This window comes from Lactuca serriola, chromosome 4 (assembly GCF_051521515.1).
Source record: "Lactuca serriola cultivar US96UC23 chromosome 4, Lser_US96UC23_V15, whole genome shotgun sequence".
NCBI classification, from domain to species: Eukaryota; Viridiplantae; Streptophyta; class Magnoliopsida; order Asterales; family Asteraceae; genus Lactuca; species Lactuca serriola.
The window spans coordinates 81,055,957-81,073,041 of record NC_136411.1 but is presented as its reverse complement, the minus strand read 5'-3'; the positions used below and the strand labels follow the sequence as shown (position 1 = coordinate 81,073,041).

Here is a 17,085-nt window from a genome sequence, read left to right as displayed (position 1 = left end):
TAATCTGATTCAACATTATGATTTCTGATAATGTATACTCTAATTCAACATTCAGAATTTCTGATTTCTGATTTAATATTCAGTTTCTAATAAACATAATCTGATAAGTGGAACAAAAAGAAAACTAAAAAACTTTAACCTTATGTAACTTTGCTAACTACTCAGACTGAGAACCTAAGACGCTGATTAATTGATTATTCATAGAATTAGAGGTGATCGACTGAATGAATGATCGAGAGCTTGTGTATCTTCAACAGTTGATCTGTTGTCGTTTCTGCCTTTTGGTGCGTGGTGGACTGATCGATTAGTATGAGTGAGTATGGACTATTGCTTAAGTTTTGGCCTGATTCATGAATATAGTATACAAAAGTGGGCCCCTAAAAAATTGGGCCAGATGCCCACTCCCCCCCCCCCTCTCTTTTCAAAACCGTCCTTAATCATTGCGTTTGATTTTCTGTAGGCTACAAAAAATATCATACTTTGCAAAATGAGTTATTTATACCATGTTTTTGTAAAGATTTTAAAGAATCACCTTAAGCTTTTGTCTGATTCCTGAATGTAGTATAAAAAAATGGGCCCCTATAATAATTGGGCCAGATGCCCACTTCCCCCCCCCCCCCCCCCCCCCCCCGAAAAAAAAAAACAGCCTTGAGCATCACGTTTGATTTTCTATAGGCTACACAAAAATATCATACTTTGCAAAATGTGTTATTTATAGAGTAAATTACACGAATGGTCCATATGGTTTGGGGTAATTTATGTGTTTGGTCCCTAACTTATTTCTTTAACTCGAAAGATCCTTACTGTTTGTTTTTGTTACGCGCTTGGTCCGTGTATTACCTAAAATAGAATTGAGGGATGATTTTTCTCTACTTTATCTAACTGTTAGTAGACCGTATTTTATGTTTGTAACTTTTCTATGTGCCAGGTACCAATCTTATCCGAATATATCACATTTGACAGTAGTAAAACAAATCTTCCGATATCTAAAGGGCAAAAAGGGTTTTTTATGAAACATCATATGTAACATGACAATTTATGTATTTCGTCGTATTATTTTTTATGCAGTTACATTTTGATATATTTATCATTATGAATCTAGATTGCCCTACTACAAGAACTATTTTTGTAGATCTTAATTGTAATGAGCTATAATAAATCTCTACCATCACGAGGAGCAAGACAATTACTAGTTAAAACATGTATTGACCTTACATTCAATAGAATTGTACAACTTTTTAAAAAACATAGTGATATTACAATGGAACCAAAGGAAAAACACATAATGTCTGGTTTATCAAGAGGAAGAGGAGAGAGATGAGAAGGATACGATGGGTAGGAACAATTCACAAACCAAAAGCATGTAGATGAACGAATAAATAAGAAAAGAAGGAGGTGGTGGGGTGGAGCTAAGTGGTGGGCCCATTTCTTTTATAAATAACAAAAAATAATAACTAAAATTAAAAAAGGTTGAGGGCAAAAAAGTAATTTCACATAGGTTTAACTAGAAAATTTTAATAGAATTAATCAGAAGGACCACTAATGGGACAAATTTAAAACTAAAAGGACCATTGGTATGAAAGGCTTCCTTAAAAGGGATTATTCACGTAAAAAAAAGTTTTATAAAGATTATTTTAGGAATAAAAATGAAAACCATAAAGAATATTTGTGAAAAGTTGTCAATAAAATATGAGATAAATTGAGTGTTAAAGTTATAATATTCAAGGGACCATTTATGTCAATCGGTGGAATTCGTATGGAAGTTGTGGGAAACCACCCTCATTTTACAAAACTCACGATCCGGAAACGTGCAAGTTAGAATCGTTTTAATTTTGGAAAGGTTTTATAAAAGACCGTTGGAATTGGGAAGCCAAAAGGTTAAGGTCGGTGTATTGGCGCATAAAATATACCTTCTCCACTCTTCCTTCTTCACTTCACTCGTCCCGCTCTGCTCTCCAAACACCGTCGGAGACGACTGATCGCGACCTCTGTAACTCAGCTCACCGGAGACACAAGCACCCCCACCCTTCGTAGGACTAGGACACTCACAACCATGTCGGTAATCCTATGAAGTTATCTGTAACTTTTCATTCTTATCACTTTTCTCTTTTCCCTTTTATTTTAGTTCACTAGGGTTTTCTGATTTTCAGATGTCGTAATCTCCTCTGTATGTATGGATAAGAGAAAAATCGAAGCATAGTTGCGATTTTTTTTTCAGTAAACTATGGTTTTCTAATTGCACAACAACTTAAAAACAGAAGGAAACTACGTAATTTTTCTGTAGTTTTGTTGATCGTTTCGTTAGGGTTTTCTCCTCTATCTTTTTATTGATTTTTTTCTCTGTAAAATCTGATTTAGCGTGTCTGGTACGTTTGTTTCAGAATGTGTTCTTATAAATAACCAATTTTATCAGATCAGATCACGAATGTCTTAATCAAATCTCTTTTTGTGCATACCCAATTCTGGCTAACAACAACATTGTCATCACGGGTTATTATTAGGGTCACATAATCTGCCACATTTATCAACACATAGATTGATTCCTCATGGTACATAAATTTCTGAAGATTAAGAAACCAATCTGTACTTTGTTAATTACTTAATATTAATATACATGCAAAATGTCTAATGCGGTTATAATGAAAAGGCTGTCTATATTGTTTATAGGCTTCAAATTGCAAATGTTGTATGCATCAGATGTTCGTTAACCAAATGTTGAGGTATAAATAAATTTATATGTTTACATGTTCAAAACATTCATCACATATTACAATGTTTTCCTATTAAGTAACTTGTTTAGCCAATTTAGCCATGTAGTATTAGCTGTTTGATTTAAAACTGGTTATTGCTGATGCAGGAAACAATTAGGATTCAGACTTGTACTTAGAGCCATCCATCACCTATAGAATCAGAAACTATAACCATCTGTAAGTTCTTACACATAATTAAGAGTTTAAATGTTATCATTTTAAAATTATTTTTAGTTACTTGGCCCTGCTGCTTCTCAACCTGATTTTGTATCAAACATGGTTCCAATTTTTCAATAAAGAATTTGTACTTTGCAGACCATGAAGCCTTTGATCATCTTTTACATGTAAGTTTTTAAAGTGCATTGCTGCTCATTCTCCCATTTAAATTACATGGCTTTAATTACAATGAATGTGCAGGCCTTTTGGTTGTTTTTTTTCAAATGACATTGATCCTATCAATAAGTTTGTGGATCTTTTTAACATAAACCAGTTACCCCTGCTTGGCTGCTTCTGATCATGAACTAATTAAATCCATGGGAATTGAATGTTAGTGCATTTCATGTGATGATACAATTTGTTTCCATCTTTTCATAAAGTGAAACTTGAATGACATGGATTTTTTTTGACAGATGTCTAATGCTTCTTCTGGTCAGCATCTTTGCTTTTTGCTCAGCAGAGAGGATGTGGGTGAGGTTCTTTCTGAAAAAAAAAAACAATTTTATTTAAGGCTGTATAAAAGACTAAATTTGTCCTTACAACCAAAATATTGTTTTTCGAATCTTGCACCTTCTTCTTTATTCTCACCCCTAATTTATCCTAATATACAACTCTATAAATGTAATGTAGATATTTATAATCATTTGTTATATTATTAATTAGTTATCTGTCTTCATTTTTAATTGCATGTTACTTTTTCTTTTAGTGTTTATGAAATTAGAGTATGTATGTTTGATGTTTTATATAATTAGTGTTTACTAGTTGTCTTATGAGTGAAATCTTTTCCAGTAAATATCTCTTATTTTAGAAAAAAGGTCACTAAAGGGTTTTTTGGTCATTTAACATAACTTTCACTTCAATTCTTTTGAATAATTTGCAAACCAAACACAAAACAACACATGAAATGAATCTAAATTTCTTTCCATTTTCTTTCAACTATACACATGACATATTCCAATTTGTCTGATCAATTCCATTCATTTTAAAAGTATTTTGCAAACCACAAGTTATCTTGTATTACTCTGAGATTAATTGCTCTTCTTAATTCCAATTCCTTTGACAAAATTCCATTTTATACTCTGCAACAAGAAAAGGTTTTAGAAACCAAATACAGATGTTGTGGTTTAGAAAAGGAAAAGAAGATGCTCCCGAGAATCAAATTGTTAACATGTATGTTTTTACCCTTAACACTATAAAACACTTGATGTTTTTTATGTTCTTATTTAGTTTTTCTGTTAGTATGTAAAGATACACTTCTATATTGTTGTATATCAAATCAAAAGACACGCAAGGAAACCGACAAATAATATTGTGAATTATATGTCGATTAGTTGCGAATAATAAATTCAATTATTATTATTAAATTTACCAAGTTTCGTCCGAAACCAGATCTATCCTTCTCGATTAGATCTGATTATAAGAAAGGTAGAAGAAGACTGTCCTGTTATTGGACGAATTAACCACAAGACAGAAAAGTAAAACCGACCTATTGATTGCTGACTTGATCTTGAAGCAACTGCACGGATCAGATTCCTGTCCTTAAAGGTTCTTACTTCGCTTGTATTGGCTGTAAGCAACAGAGCAAAATCCCAGGATTTAATGCAGCTAGATCGATATTCCAACAGTACTGGAAATCGACAAACACAAAACGACTACTCGGAAACTAGAAGAAAAACGCAGAGAGAGGGAGAGAGCTTTCAGATTTTCGTGTGTGTTCTGAATGGCTCCTAGAGGGCTATATTTATAGGTATCGAAACCCTAGAAGGCATAAACCGGGCCCCCATAGGCCGGCCCCAGAAACCCTAGGGCGACAGCTTGCTCTCCAAGCAAGCCGTTTCCTGATCCTTCTAGAATGCCCCGATGACTTATCCGTTACGAAGTCAACGCCGGTCAACCACTTGACCGGGTCAGTCAAATCGGCTTGACCCGAACTCACCAAAAATAAAAGCTGAGGTCAACGCCGGTCAACCACTTGACCGGGTCGGTCAAATCGGCTTGACCCGAACTCACCAAAAATAAAAGCTCCTCAGCTCCCAGCGACCGATGCGTCGTGCAAAGTGCGCCTAAATCGCGCCATTTCGCGCACTCGCGGCGTCGGCTAGTGCTAGGCTAGGCTAGGCGCGCGCGTGGGCTTGGCCCATTCCTTTGATCCACTAAAGCCTTTGAAGGCTTACCAAGGGAATAGGCATATAAACCCTCAAAGGTTTCTTCTCCCCATCAATGTGGGATACAAAGGAAATTGCCAACTTGCAATTCCTTTATATATATAAAGTTCCAACAATCCCCCACCAAGTTGGTAAGTTTCCTTTCACTCAGACAGATGATGTCACTCGGGTGTCATGAAGATTAAACCCTAGTTTAATGAGAACAAACAAGAAGAGACCGATTCAATGGTATCCTTATAGGTTTAAACCATGAACCTTAATGACCTCTCCGGTTTACCCCCACACACCACAAGTCATATTTGTGTTCTCCCTGAGCGCTATTATGGCCATGCGCTATAAATCCTTTTCATGACCCTTTAGAAGATAAACCACTAATCTTCACTTGAGGCGGCACCACCTCTAGATCATATAGGCATAGTTTTACAACATCTTCGTTGCTTAGATGTCTCCAAAACTACGTTAAGAGTCGTAACTCAACCTCATTCTCGGCAACGACGCACTATCCTACCTCACATGGATCTATCATGAATGATAGTACCTTCTATCGTTAGTGATTTCGTTGTTACCCTTTAAACTTGAAAATTAGGAGCACTAATGTCAAGTTGGGTTTCCATCACTAAACGATTCTATTGTGGTTTTAGACCCATGACTCTCGTGGTAGATGTAACCAAATCTCTCGTCAGAGGTTTGGTGAACGGATCTGCCAAGTTCCTACTTGTCTTGACATAAACAACTTTGATGGTACCACTTTCAATTAGTTGTCTCACAAAATTGTGACGTAGACCTACATGTCTTGACTTCCCATTATATACCGCATTATATACTTTAGACAGTGTGGCCTCACTGTCACAGTACATGGGTATTGAAGGCATCGAAATATCCCACAAACGTATATCCATAAGTAGATCTCGAATCCACTCTGCCTCTTTGCCTGCTGCTGCTAAGGAAATTAGCTTAGCTTCCATCGTGGAATGAGCTATGCATGTCTGTTTCTTGCTCGCCCAAGAAATAGCACCACCAACTAGAGTATAAATCCAACCACTTGTGGATTTTGAATCACTGGTGTGATCAATCCAGCTGGCATCAGAATAACCTTCAAGTATTCCATTAGATGACGAATATGTCAATTCAAAAGTACTTGTCCTTTTCAGGTATCCTAGTACTCTACCTACTGCTTTCCAGTGCTCCGTCCCTGGATTAACTGTATACTGACTCAACTTGCTTACAGCGAATGCGATGTCAGGTCGCGTGCAGTGAGTAGCATACATCATGCTCCCAACTGCACTAGCATATTCTAGTTGGGCCACAGCTCGACCAGAATTCACCTTAAGTTTCACACTTGAATCAAAAGGAGTGTTAAATTCCTTAATGTTCAAATGTTGAAACTTTGTCAGAATTTTCTCTATGTAATGAGATTGACTCAGAGAAATCTGACCACCCGTCCTCTTCACCTTGATACCAAGAATAGTATCTACTTCTCCAAGATCTTTCATCTTAAAGTTCGAGGATAGGTATTTCTTCGTCTCAAGAATACCTTCTAGGTGAGTGCCAATGATCAACATATCATCAAAGACATATAACTACTATGTAATCAGATGTATGTTTTGAGTAAATACATCTGTCAGCACTATTGTGCTGAAAACCAAAGGCAGTCACAGTGGTGTCAAATCTCTCATGCCACTGTTTAGGAGCTTGTTTCAACCCGTACAAAGACTTGACAAGTCTACATACTTTGTTTTCTTGTCCAGGTATTACGAAACCTTCAGGTTGCTCCAGGTAAATCTCCTCTTTGAGATAACCATTCAGAAAGGCTGTCTTCACATCCATTTAATGAATGTAGAATCCCTTCAAAGCTGATATTGCTATGAGAGTTCTAATTGAACTAATTCTAGCAACTGGGGCATAAGTATCAAAATAATCGATCCCTTCTCGCTGCCTATAGCCCTTTGCAACCAACCTTGCTTTATAAGCAGATATGGATCCATCAGGATGATATTTTTTCTTGAAAATCCATTTGGATCCTATGGGTCTTCTCCCCTTGGGTAAATCAGCTAACTCCCAAGTTCCATTACCCATAATTGAATCCATTTCATCATTGATTGCTTCCTTCCACAGAGGAGCATCCCGAGACGTCATGGCTTCAGTAAAGGTCTTAGGATCATCATCCAAATTAATTGAAAAATGACCTCTCTCGTCACTTTCTTTTGTGTTCCTTCGACCAAATAAGAATAAAAGTCCTCTCCAAAGGTTTTCTCAATTCTAGCCCTAGTACTTCTCCTTGGTTCCTCCACAATGGGAGGAGGTGGGAGTATTTCTCGAGAGGTACTTGTAGGTGTTGTATGACTAGAGTTTTCTTCATCCTTAGAAAACTTGTCCTCAAAGAATTCCACATCTCTGGATTCCACAACAACACCAGACTCAATATCTAGTAATCGGTAAGCCTTGCTATTTTGAGCATATCCAATAAATATACTCTTATTAGCTCGTGCTCCCAATTTGGTTCGCTTAGGATCGGGAGTCCGATAATAAGCAACACACCCCCACACTTTCAAATAGTCTAGGTTAGGCTTTCTACCTTTCCACAACTCATAAGGGCTTGTAGGAATCACACGACTAGTGATCCTGTTATGAACATAACAAGCGGTTAATAGTGCTTCCCCCCACAGATTGTTTGGTTGACCCGATTGGTTCAACATACAGTTGACCATCTCACAAAGAGTTCGGTTTTTTCTTTCAGCCAAACCATTCTGTTGAGGGGTGTATGGTGATGTTCTCTCATGTTTGATTCCATTCTCTTCGCAGAATGTGTCAAACTCTTGGTTGAAATATTCTCCGCCTCTGTCCGAGCGAAGAATTTTGATGTGTCTTTCAAGTTGATTTTCGACCTCAGCCTTATATCGTTTAAATGCATCAAAAGCTTCATCTTTTGATCTCAACAAATAAATATGTAGATATCTACTGAAGTCATCACAAAATGTGATGAAATACCTTTTTCCTCCTCGAGTAAGGATTCCATTTAACTCACATATATCAGAATGAATCAACTCAAGTAAAGATGTGTTTCTCTTAACTGATGGAAATGGTTTCTTTGTGAACTTTGATTTTACACATGTTTCACATTTTTCAAAATCTTTTGAGTCATATTTTAACATACCTTTAGTTTGCATTTTTTCAATGTTTTTAACATTAGTGTGAGCTAAACGTTTATGCTATAAAGAAATTGAACAAACAATATAACCAGAAAAGTTCACTTCATTCACATTAGCAACCAATCCATCAATTACATCATTACCAACACTCGACACCCTAGCAACACTAGAAACACCACACTCAACACTAGGACCACTCACATTACCCTCATCACTAAGACACAAGCGATACATTCCCGAAGTATTGTTCGCCCTCCCAACATGTCTTCTGCCTTTAGTGATCACAATTTTGCCTCTCTCAAGCACCATCTTGAACCCAGCCTTGTCAAACTTGTCCGCAGAAACCAAACCCTTCGAGATGGTAGGAACATGAAGAACATCTCGAAGAGTCACCCATTCACCACGCGTGAACTTCAACCGAACATCACCCTTTCCTAGAACTTCAGCTCTGTGGCCGTCAGCACAGACGACAACCGTCCCTTGTGGCATGGGGTGGTAGGTGCTAAAGCTTTCTCGATGCCCACAAACATGCACAGTGGCTCCAGTGTCCACGAACCAACCTTGAGCACAAATTGCTCGAGTAAGAGAGGAGATCATGAAAATCTCTCCAAGGTTCACACTGGCCACCATGTTAGTCACCTTCTCGACTGCGTGTGCAACCGGTACTGATTTGCGATCTTTGCATTCTCTTGCATAGTGCCCAATCTCTCCGCAGACGTGGCAAGGACCGACTCTTTTTGGCTTTGAGTTAGGATTCTGATGACCCGGTTTCTTGAAGCTTTGTTTCTTGGGTCCAAAGTTCTTCTTGTTCTGACCCCTAGATTTGCCTTTGTGGCTAGAACTCCCAGCTGACACTTGATGCACACTTTGTCCAACTTTACCTTTCTTGTCCCTGATGCGAGTTTCCTCCTCAATGCGGAGGTGTTTCATCAGATCATCCAAGGAGTAGTCCTCAGACTTGTGCATCATTCTCTTAGAGAAATCTTTCCACGAGGGTGGCAGTTTTGCGATGATCGCACCAACCTGAAAGAGTTCTGGAAGAGAGATGGTGAGTGCGTTCAACTTGTTGACCATGACTTGGAGTTCATGCACTTGCTCCATAATCGATTTGTCATCAACCATTTGAAACTCAAGGTACTTGGACACAAGGTACTTGTTAGTACCTTCCTCATGTGCCTTGTACTTAAGTTCCAACGCATTCCATAGCTCTTTTGGATCTTTGACCGGCGAGTAAAGATCATAGAGCCGATCAGATAGGGAATTCTTGATGTGACCCACACACAATTCCTCGGATTCTCTACGCAGAATCCTTTGCTTTTCGAGTTCTGCAATGACCACTGGGTCCACCGATTCCCCTTCCTTGGGAATTGGATTATCTGGAATTGGTGGCAGTTTTGGGTCCAACACAAAGGAGAGCTTCAAGACATGAAGCATGAACTTGACCTTTTCGGCCCAACGAGTGTAGTTTTGACCATCGAATTGGTCAAGTTTGGCAAACTCTTGGTTCATGAAGTGGAGGCTAGCAGTAGTGTCCATTAGTCTGTTGATTGATCACAAAATAAGAACCTTTAAGATTGTTGTATATCAAATCAAAAGACACGCAAGGAAACCGACAAATAATATTGTGAATTATATGTCGATTAGTTGCGAATAATAAATTCAATTATTATTATTAAATTTACCAAGTTTCGTCCGAAGCCAGATCTATCCTTCTCGATTAGATCTGATTATAAGAAAGGTAGAAGAAGACTGTCCTGTTATTGGACGAATTAACCACAAGACAGAAAAGTAAAACCGACCTGTTGATTGCTGACTTGATCTTGAAGCAACTGCACGGATCAGATTCCTGTCCTTAAAGGTTCTTACTTCGCTTGTATTGGCTGTAAGCAACAGAGTAAAACCCCAGGATTTAATGCAGCTAGATCGATATTCCAACAGCACTGGAAATCGACAAACACAAAACGACTACTCGGAAACTAGAAGAAAAACGCAGAGAGAGGGAGAGAGCTTTCAGATTTTCGTGTGTGTTCTGAATGGCTCCTAGAGGGCTATATTTATAGGTATCGAAACCCTAGAAGGCATAAACCGGGCCCCCATAGGCTGGCCCCAGAAACCCTAGGGCGACAGCTTGCTCTCCAAGCAAGTCGTTTCCTGATCCTTCTAGAATGCCTCGATGACTTATCCATTACGAAGTCAACGCCGGTCAACCACTTGACATGAACTCACCAAAAATAAAAGCTCCTCAGCTCCCAGCGACCGATGCGTGAAGTGCAAAGTGCGCCTAAATCGCGCCATTTCGCGCACTCGCGGCGTCGGCTAGTGCTAGGCTAGGCTAGGCGCGCGCGTGGGCTTGGCCCATTCCTTTGATCCACTAAAGCCTTTGAAGGCTTACCAAGGGAATAGGCATATAAACCCTCAAAGGTTTCTTCTCCCCACCAATGTGGGATACAAAGGAAATTGCCAACTTGCAATTCCTTTATATATATAAAGTTCCAACATATATCAAATTACTGCCTTCAATCCATTGATTACAAGCTGACAAAGCATGGAAACAATATGCAGGTGTACAGGTAGCTTTAACTATGAGTCTATGACCCTGTTTGTGTATTTCCAGAAATACCCCTCTGTCCCTAAAACTTGTGCTTATTTATTCTCTTTAGGAAATGATGTGCTTATTTATTTAAAAGAAGCTAAATATTGCATGGAAAATGCCTTCATCACTTATTTAGTACGTCTGTTAATTCTTTACAATTTATATTTGTTATTTGGTCAAGCTTTTTACTTATCTAAAAAGTGTACTTTCTTTTAGCAAGTTGAGACATCAAGGAGGGAAATGCCACATGGTGTGGTCTTTGGTGGGATGAAATGTTAGAAACAAGTGGTCAATATAAAGAGGGTGTTGGTGTTTAAGGTAATAAATCAATACTCTTTTATGAATAAAATTATAAGTTTGTATGTAATAGTTGAATGTTATTTAGATGCTAAGCTATAAAACCTTCTATTAAAACATTATACTTTCATAATCTAACCTATGAAGACATTGTAATTTTATTATCTTTCCTATAAGTCAGTGTACTTTGAAAAACTAAACATGTTTGGTTTTGGATACCATTTATAGCATTATAACTTGAAAGTTTTTATTATCAAGAGAGTTCACTTTCAAAATCTAACAAACTGCATGCAACATTGTACTCCAAATCGTAACATTATATGTTCATAATCCACCCTTTTAAGATATTGTCGTAATACATTATACTTAACAAGGTATGCTATTAGTTCCAATGGATATCATCAAATAACTAATAAGGGTGTTGTTATCATTTAATCTCACATAAGGGTATCTATGCCTTCATGTTACGAAATTATGAACTTGCTTTATCAAATTACCACATTCTATCCACTGATTACATGATGACAACGCATTGAAGTGGTATGCAGGTAGCTATGAGTCTATAACCCTGTTTCATCTCTTTCATTGCCATGTTCAAGCAGCATAATTAACACCCCAACAAAATTCATCTCTTTCCTTTAAAAAAAAGTTGCATCTGATATGTTTAAAAATTATTGTTATTTTTGTTTCAGATCATCAGAAGACATGAATGTATTTCATGTGAATAACTTTGAAAATCCTCTTCAAAAGAAGTTTGTCTTCATTAGAGCTTCCAAGATCTCTCTCTCTTTCTCTCTCTCTCTCTCTCTGAGATCTTTCCATTCATGTTTTAGAAAAAATCTCTCTTTGTTACAAGGTTTACCCGGGAAACAACTTCCTAACTCTTCTATGACAGCCTTGTTCATCGTCAAAGTGAAAGTCAAAGTCAAGGTCAAAATGAAAGGAGGAAAAATATTTGTGCTCCCAAAGACCACCAGCTCTCGAAATCCCCCCCCCCCCACCCCCCATTGATGCCCCCATAGTTCCCAAAGAGTCCCTGAGTACCCTCTGACCCTCTTAAGGTAATTTATATCACAAAATTAATTAAGAAAAGCTACTTTTGTACCAAAAATAATTAGGCTTTTTCTCATATAATTGTCATGAAAAAGTTATTATTTTTCATCTATTTTTGGCAACTTGCTAAATTATTACTGGTCTGATGAAAGCCACAGCAGCATCCTTTTGGGGTTGAAGAGGCAACACACATTTTTTTTTACACGAAGAAATAGCAACATACTTCATTCTTTTTACCAATGTATGCAATATACTTTATGTTAAAAGCATCGTACTTACATTTCCTTTCTTGTTTCTCTTTCATTTATTTGCATTTTCCTTTCTTGGTCTGAATGTGTTAGGTTTAACATATCCTAGTTTGTTGGTTTGTTTATGAGGAGCTTAAATCATGTATTGACTATCTATTACTCGCTTCTAAATCTTCTTGTAATATTGGTTGATTAACAACAACATTGTCATCACAGCATAATCTGCCACATTTTATATTAATTCCTGAAGATTGTAAAAGCTTCCATACCAATCTTAATTTATGTATTTCAATTACTAACATGTGGTTATTTGATAGGATAACCGGAGCAGTCAATAGCAACTACAAATCTGTAGAAAAAGCTAAATGACTATAATATACGATGATGCCAAGGTAAATAACCAAACCCTACTTTACTGAATATTTAATATTAAAATACATGCAAAATGTCTAATCCTCTCTTCTAATAAAACAGTACAAAAACACCATGTGGCATTCTGTTAGCTCCTCCACCTTCATTTTTCCCGCTCAAATCTTCTAACTGAAATTCCAACTTTGCCCTTCATTTTGAATATAACCATGTTCCTTATTTTTCTGCATTTTTCAAATGTCAACTTTCAAAAAAAATTCAATTATACCATATATATCTGCTACAATTCTGGAATAAAATAAGTTTTAAATTTATAATCTCTATCCGTATCTACGGTTTAATTGTCATATTGTTTGCTTTAAGCAAATTTTGTTCTCTTCAACTCAGCCCTGGTTGTCCATTTGGAATGCACACAAGTTAGTTTTATAGAAAAACAGAACACCCTCAAGAAACTTGAAAAACGACAATTCAATGAAAAAAAAAAGGTTCTCATTTGCGATAGGCATTGAAAACCCTTATTACACCCTTCACAAACATACCTTTGAGCTGTGAAATATATGAAATTTGTTACTAAATAGAGACCGACAAACATCTGTGTAGGTCATGTTCGTCATTCTGATACTCAAACAGTGAAGAGACACTTTCCGAATAAATTAATAAAATGTCGACTCAGGGATTTGACAAGAACTCAGGTCCTGGTACTGGTACTGGTACCCAAAAACAACCACCCTTCTTTGGTTTCCTACCTCCTTCCCAGGGCCGTCCCAAGTCGATTTGAGGCCCGAGTCAAAATTAAAGAGTGAGGCCCCCTTCAAAATTTTGTAATTAAAAACGACAATAAAACGATGTCTATGGAGAGGGCCAGAGGGGTATAGGAGCAATTGTTATATATATATATATATATATATATATATATATATATATATATATATATATGTGTGTGTGTGTTAAAAAAACTAAACAATCAAACAACCAAAACATTTTGAAAAAAGTTAGGTTGGTGTGGGGAAAAAAACAAAAAGGTGTGTTTGCAAAAGAAAAAAAAACTTATATAAAAAGTGTGTTTGCAAAAGAAAAGAAAACTTATATAAGTGAAAACAATAAAATAAAAAATTAAACTTAAAGAATCATCCGCCTAACCGGTAACTAGTAACTTACAAAGATTTTGTTGGCAAATTTTAAAAAAAAATAAAAAGTTATTATATATTAAAAAATGGTAATAATAGAAAATCTAATATATAAACAGAAAATTATGCATTGTGCTGGCCAAAAAACATCAAAATTTTAAATAAAATATGTGTTCGGATGCTGTGTCAAAAACCAAAAACAATGAAACGGATCATTTCTATAATTTAGTTGATTTCTAAATAATAAAAAATAATATAAGGGCCCTTTTTGTAATTTTCTATTCTATAATTTAGTTGATTTCTTAATAATAAAAAAGAATATAAGGGCCATTTTTGTAATTTTCGATTCCTTATCAGTAAACTGGCGTATACATTTATTTATTATAAAAAAAAAAGTTTATAAGAAAAAAAGGGGGCCTCCGATAAAAAAGGCAATAAAAGAAAAAAGTGCAACCAATGGGATTCGAACAGTGGAGATAGTATATTGGAAAAAACGCCTACCATGGGCGTAACAAACTCAACTAATGAAACACTTGTATTTATTTTATCAAAACTTATATATATAATATTAACCAGAAATAATTTTGGGGCCCAACCCGTTGCGAAGGCCCGGGGCCTGCTCACATGAGTTTTACCGCTACTATAATAAAAAACTCCTTCTATGCATGTCTCTTCCACAGTCACTTTCAACCAAAAATGGATTTACGGTTATACCCTTCACACATTTAAACGCATTTAAGATTTTATTTCTACCATATTGCATGTCCTCTGATCATAACTCAATTTTTTCGAATCCATTTGATTTCACAGCACAATCTGTTTCCATCTTTAGGGTTACCAAGGAATACGCACTAAATCAGGGATTATATTATGTGAGCGAAATTGTTGTGATGATCACTATATCTTTGTAGGTAATCTCTGTATTTATACCATTATAGATGATATCATTTAGGTTTTTTCGAATAACACGACAAAATATGTATGATTTGTGAAAATTTAGTCATTTTTCATAGGCATTTGCAGGTTTTACTCTTCTATCTCGTGATTTCATCATCAGGTAATCTTTTTTTTTTCTCAATTGATGCTCTTCCTTCTTCTCCGTTCCCTTTCTTTATCAGAACACCGACCTTAAAGAATCTGGATCGTTTGATTGATTGTGTAAAATCGCTTTCGTTGATTAATATTTCGTCTATATAATGTATGAGATACATGAATATTAATCTAGCTTAATTAATCAAAAACACTTTCAAACTTGGCAGAGAATGAAAGCAAAGATTGACAAAAACACGTTTTCGGAAGCGACAAAGTCCCGACTACAGACACGTCTTCTCGCAATAGCTGTTACGATCGATTTGAAAAACCCTAGCAATGGAAGCGACAATCGTCCATTTTTGTTTCATGCTGGTAAACAGGAGATTTCAAGGTCCATTTTTGGCATGCTTAGATTTGTTGTTAGTTTCCGGTTTTGTTAGTTTCTCAGATTGATGAAGAAGCCGACCATATTTTTGCAGGTTTCCAATCTTCAATAAATTTTTAGCTTTCTTTAGACTTGTGGAGAAGCTGATGTGGGTGCTTCGTTTCATCGATTATTTTTTTCAGTTAAAGATGAAGAATGTGGTTAATTTCTCAATTTAGTTTCATTTTATGTTTTTTAACCCTAAAGGACTATAGCGTAAATGTGCTTTTTTTTTTCTTTGTTTTTGGTCGAATCATGCTTTGATATGTGTTATTTGACAACAAGGGTGTTACAGATCAGCTATGCCATACAAGAGGACTCTGCCAAGCTGCCTGAAGATCTCTCCTCAAGATGTAAGTAAATCTCAATAATTCATGGCTTTGTTTGTTTTGATGCCTTCAATTACTTTTAAAGTTCGTTATTAATCATCGAGAATTAAGTGCAAAAGTATGAAAAAGGGCAATTTTGAACAAAAAGAGACATTTATTTCAGACATCACGTAATAAGCTATTTCATCGGGTGAAACGTGAAAGAGCACCCTGAATATCTAGCTTATTAGCAAAAAACAAATAATGAAGATCCTGATAACCTCTGCATCAACATCACAAAAAAGATATTAGTGATTCTTTTTGAAAAAAACTAGGGACAAAAAATTTCTCCTTAATAAGTCTTAATTTACCGGTTTGCCCTATTTTTTGCTTCTCTTCCATTTCTTCAATATTTTTATTTAAGTATTTATAATTTATAATAATTCATGTATATTGTTACACACGTATATTTGATATGAAACAAGGTATTTGTAATTCTTTATGTTCACTCTTTTTTCACAAAGTGAAAAATTATATTCTCATAAACCAAGTTCCATTGTTACACTGTTGAAGCTAATGATCAAATTAATTTGTAACTCATGTAAAAAACGAGAGAAAAAACACTCTAAATCGTTTTTGCTAACTTCAATATGATTCGGACTGTAAACCAATTCAATGCAAAAGGGTGAATTATTTTTCAATCATCCCTTTATCATAAAAGAATGGCATCTGGGCTAACTTAGTATAATTTATATGTATCCTTTTGAGTTGCTTTTTGTTGTATTGTTGTTCATCTATAAGGAAAAAGAAGGGTTTGAAGAAAAGTTACGGTTTTTTATGTCTACAACTTTCATGCATCATTAAGGTAAACAGAAGAGTTTTGGGCCTAGCAGTAGCGTTTATACATGGTTGTAACTTTCATGACTGGGTATTTGCATTTTTGTAGGAAAGTAAAGTTTTAGTTTTAAGCCTTTACGAGTGATAAAGGTTGAACTTGGTTCGTACATATGAATTAAAATTGTGAATCCACAGTTGACAGAATCAGGGAAGTCGAAAACTCATAAATTTGAGTAGATTGTAAACAAAAACACAATCAATAATGGAAATGACATTGATATACGAAAATTAAATATAACATAAATATAATAAAAATAGATAAACACAAAACAATAAATTACAATCATGAAGATAACATATCATGTTCAATAAACACTCGGCAGCTACATTGTTATTGTTCGGTTTTGCATGTATTGGATTATCGTTTACGTTGGTATAACTAAACGGTTAAGACATCCATTTATCTATTCTAATTATCGCTAAGCTTTCGTCTATCAGTTTTCATGTCAAATACCTT

The 17,085-nt window shown here is 35.9% G+C and overlaps 3 long non-coding RNA genes across 6 annotated transcripts; all 3 read left to right on the top strand.

Moving 5' to 3' along the window:
- The first annotated feature begins 2,084 nt into the window (after positions 1-2,084).
- On the top strand, positions 2,085-4,228 carry LOC145100216 (uncharacterized). Of its 2 annotated transcripts, XR_013704898.1 has the most exons (7): positions 2,087-2,549; positions 2,668-2,720; positions 2,858-2,927; positions 3,066-3,094; positions 3,168-3,296; positions 3,380-4,136; positions 4,206-4,228. It is a non-coding gene; the product is annotated as an uncharacterized LOC145100216 (long non-coding RNA). The 2 variants fall into 2 exon arrangements; XR_013704899.1 differs by lacking the exon at positions 4,206-4,228 and having other exon boundaries at positions 2,085-2,549; positions 3,050-3,094; positions 3,380-3,972.
- A 6,550-nt stretch (positions 4,229-10,778) lies between these two features.
- Positions 10,779-11,738, top strand: LOC145100217 (uncharacterized). The gene is made up of 3 exons (XR_013704900.1): positions 10,779-10,850; positions 10,941-11,008; positions 11,090-11,738. It is a non-coding gene; the product is annotated as an uncharacterized LOC145100217 (long non-coding RNA).
- Positions 11,739-12,153: 415 nt separating this feature from the next.
- Positions 12,154-16,861, top strand: LOC145101996 (uncharacterized). Of its 3 annotated transcripts, none has more exons than XR_013705971.1 (4): positions 12,154-12,231; positions 12,789-12,863; positions 14,800-15,390; positions 15,479-16,861. It is a non-coding gene; the product is annotated as an uncharacterized LOC145101996 (long non-coding RNA). The 3 variants fall into 3 exon arrangements; XR_013705972.1 differs by lacking the exon at positions 12,154-12,231 and adding an exon at positions 12,249-12,464; XR_013705970.1 differs by lacking the exons at positions 12,154-12,231; positions 12,789-12,863 and having other exon boundaries at positions 14,604-15,024; positions 15,227-15,390.
- The last annotated feature ends 224 nt before the right edge of the window (positions 16,862-17,085 follow it).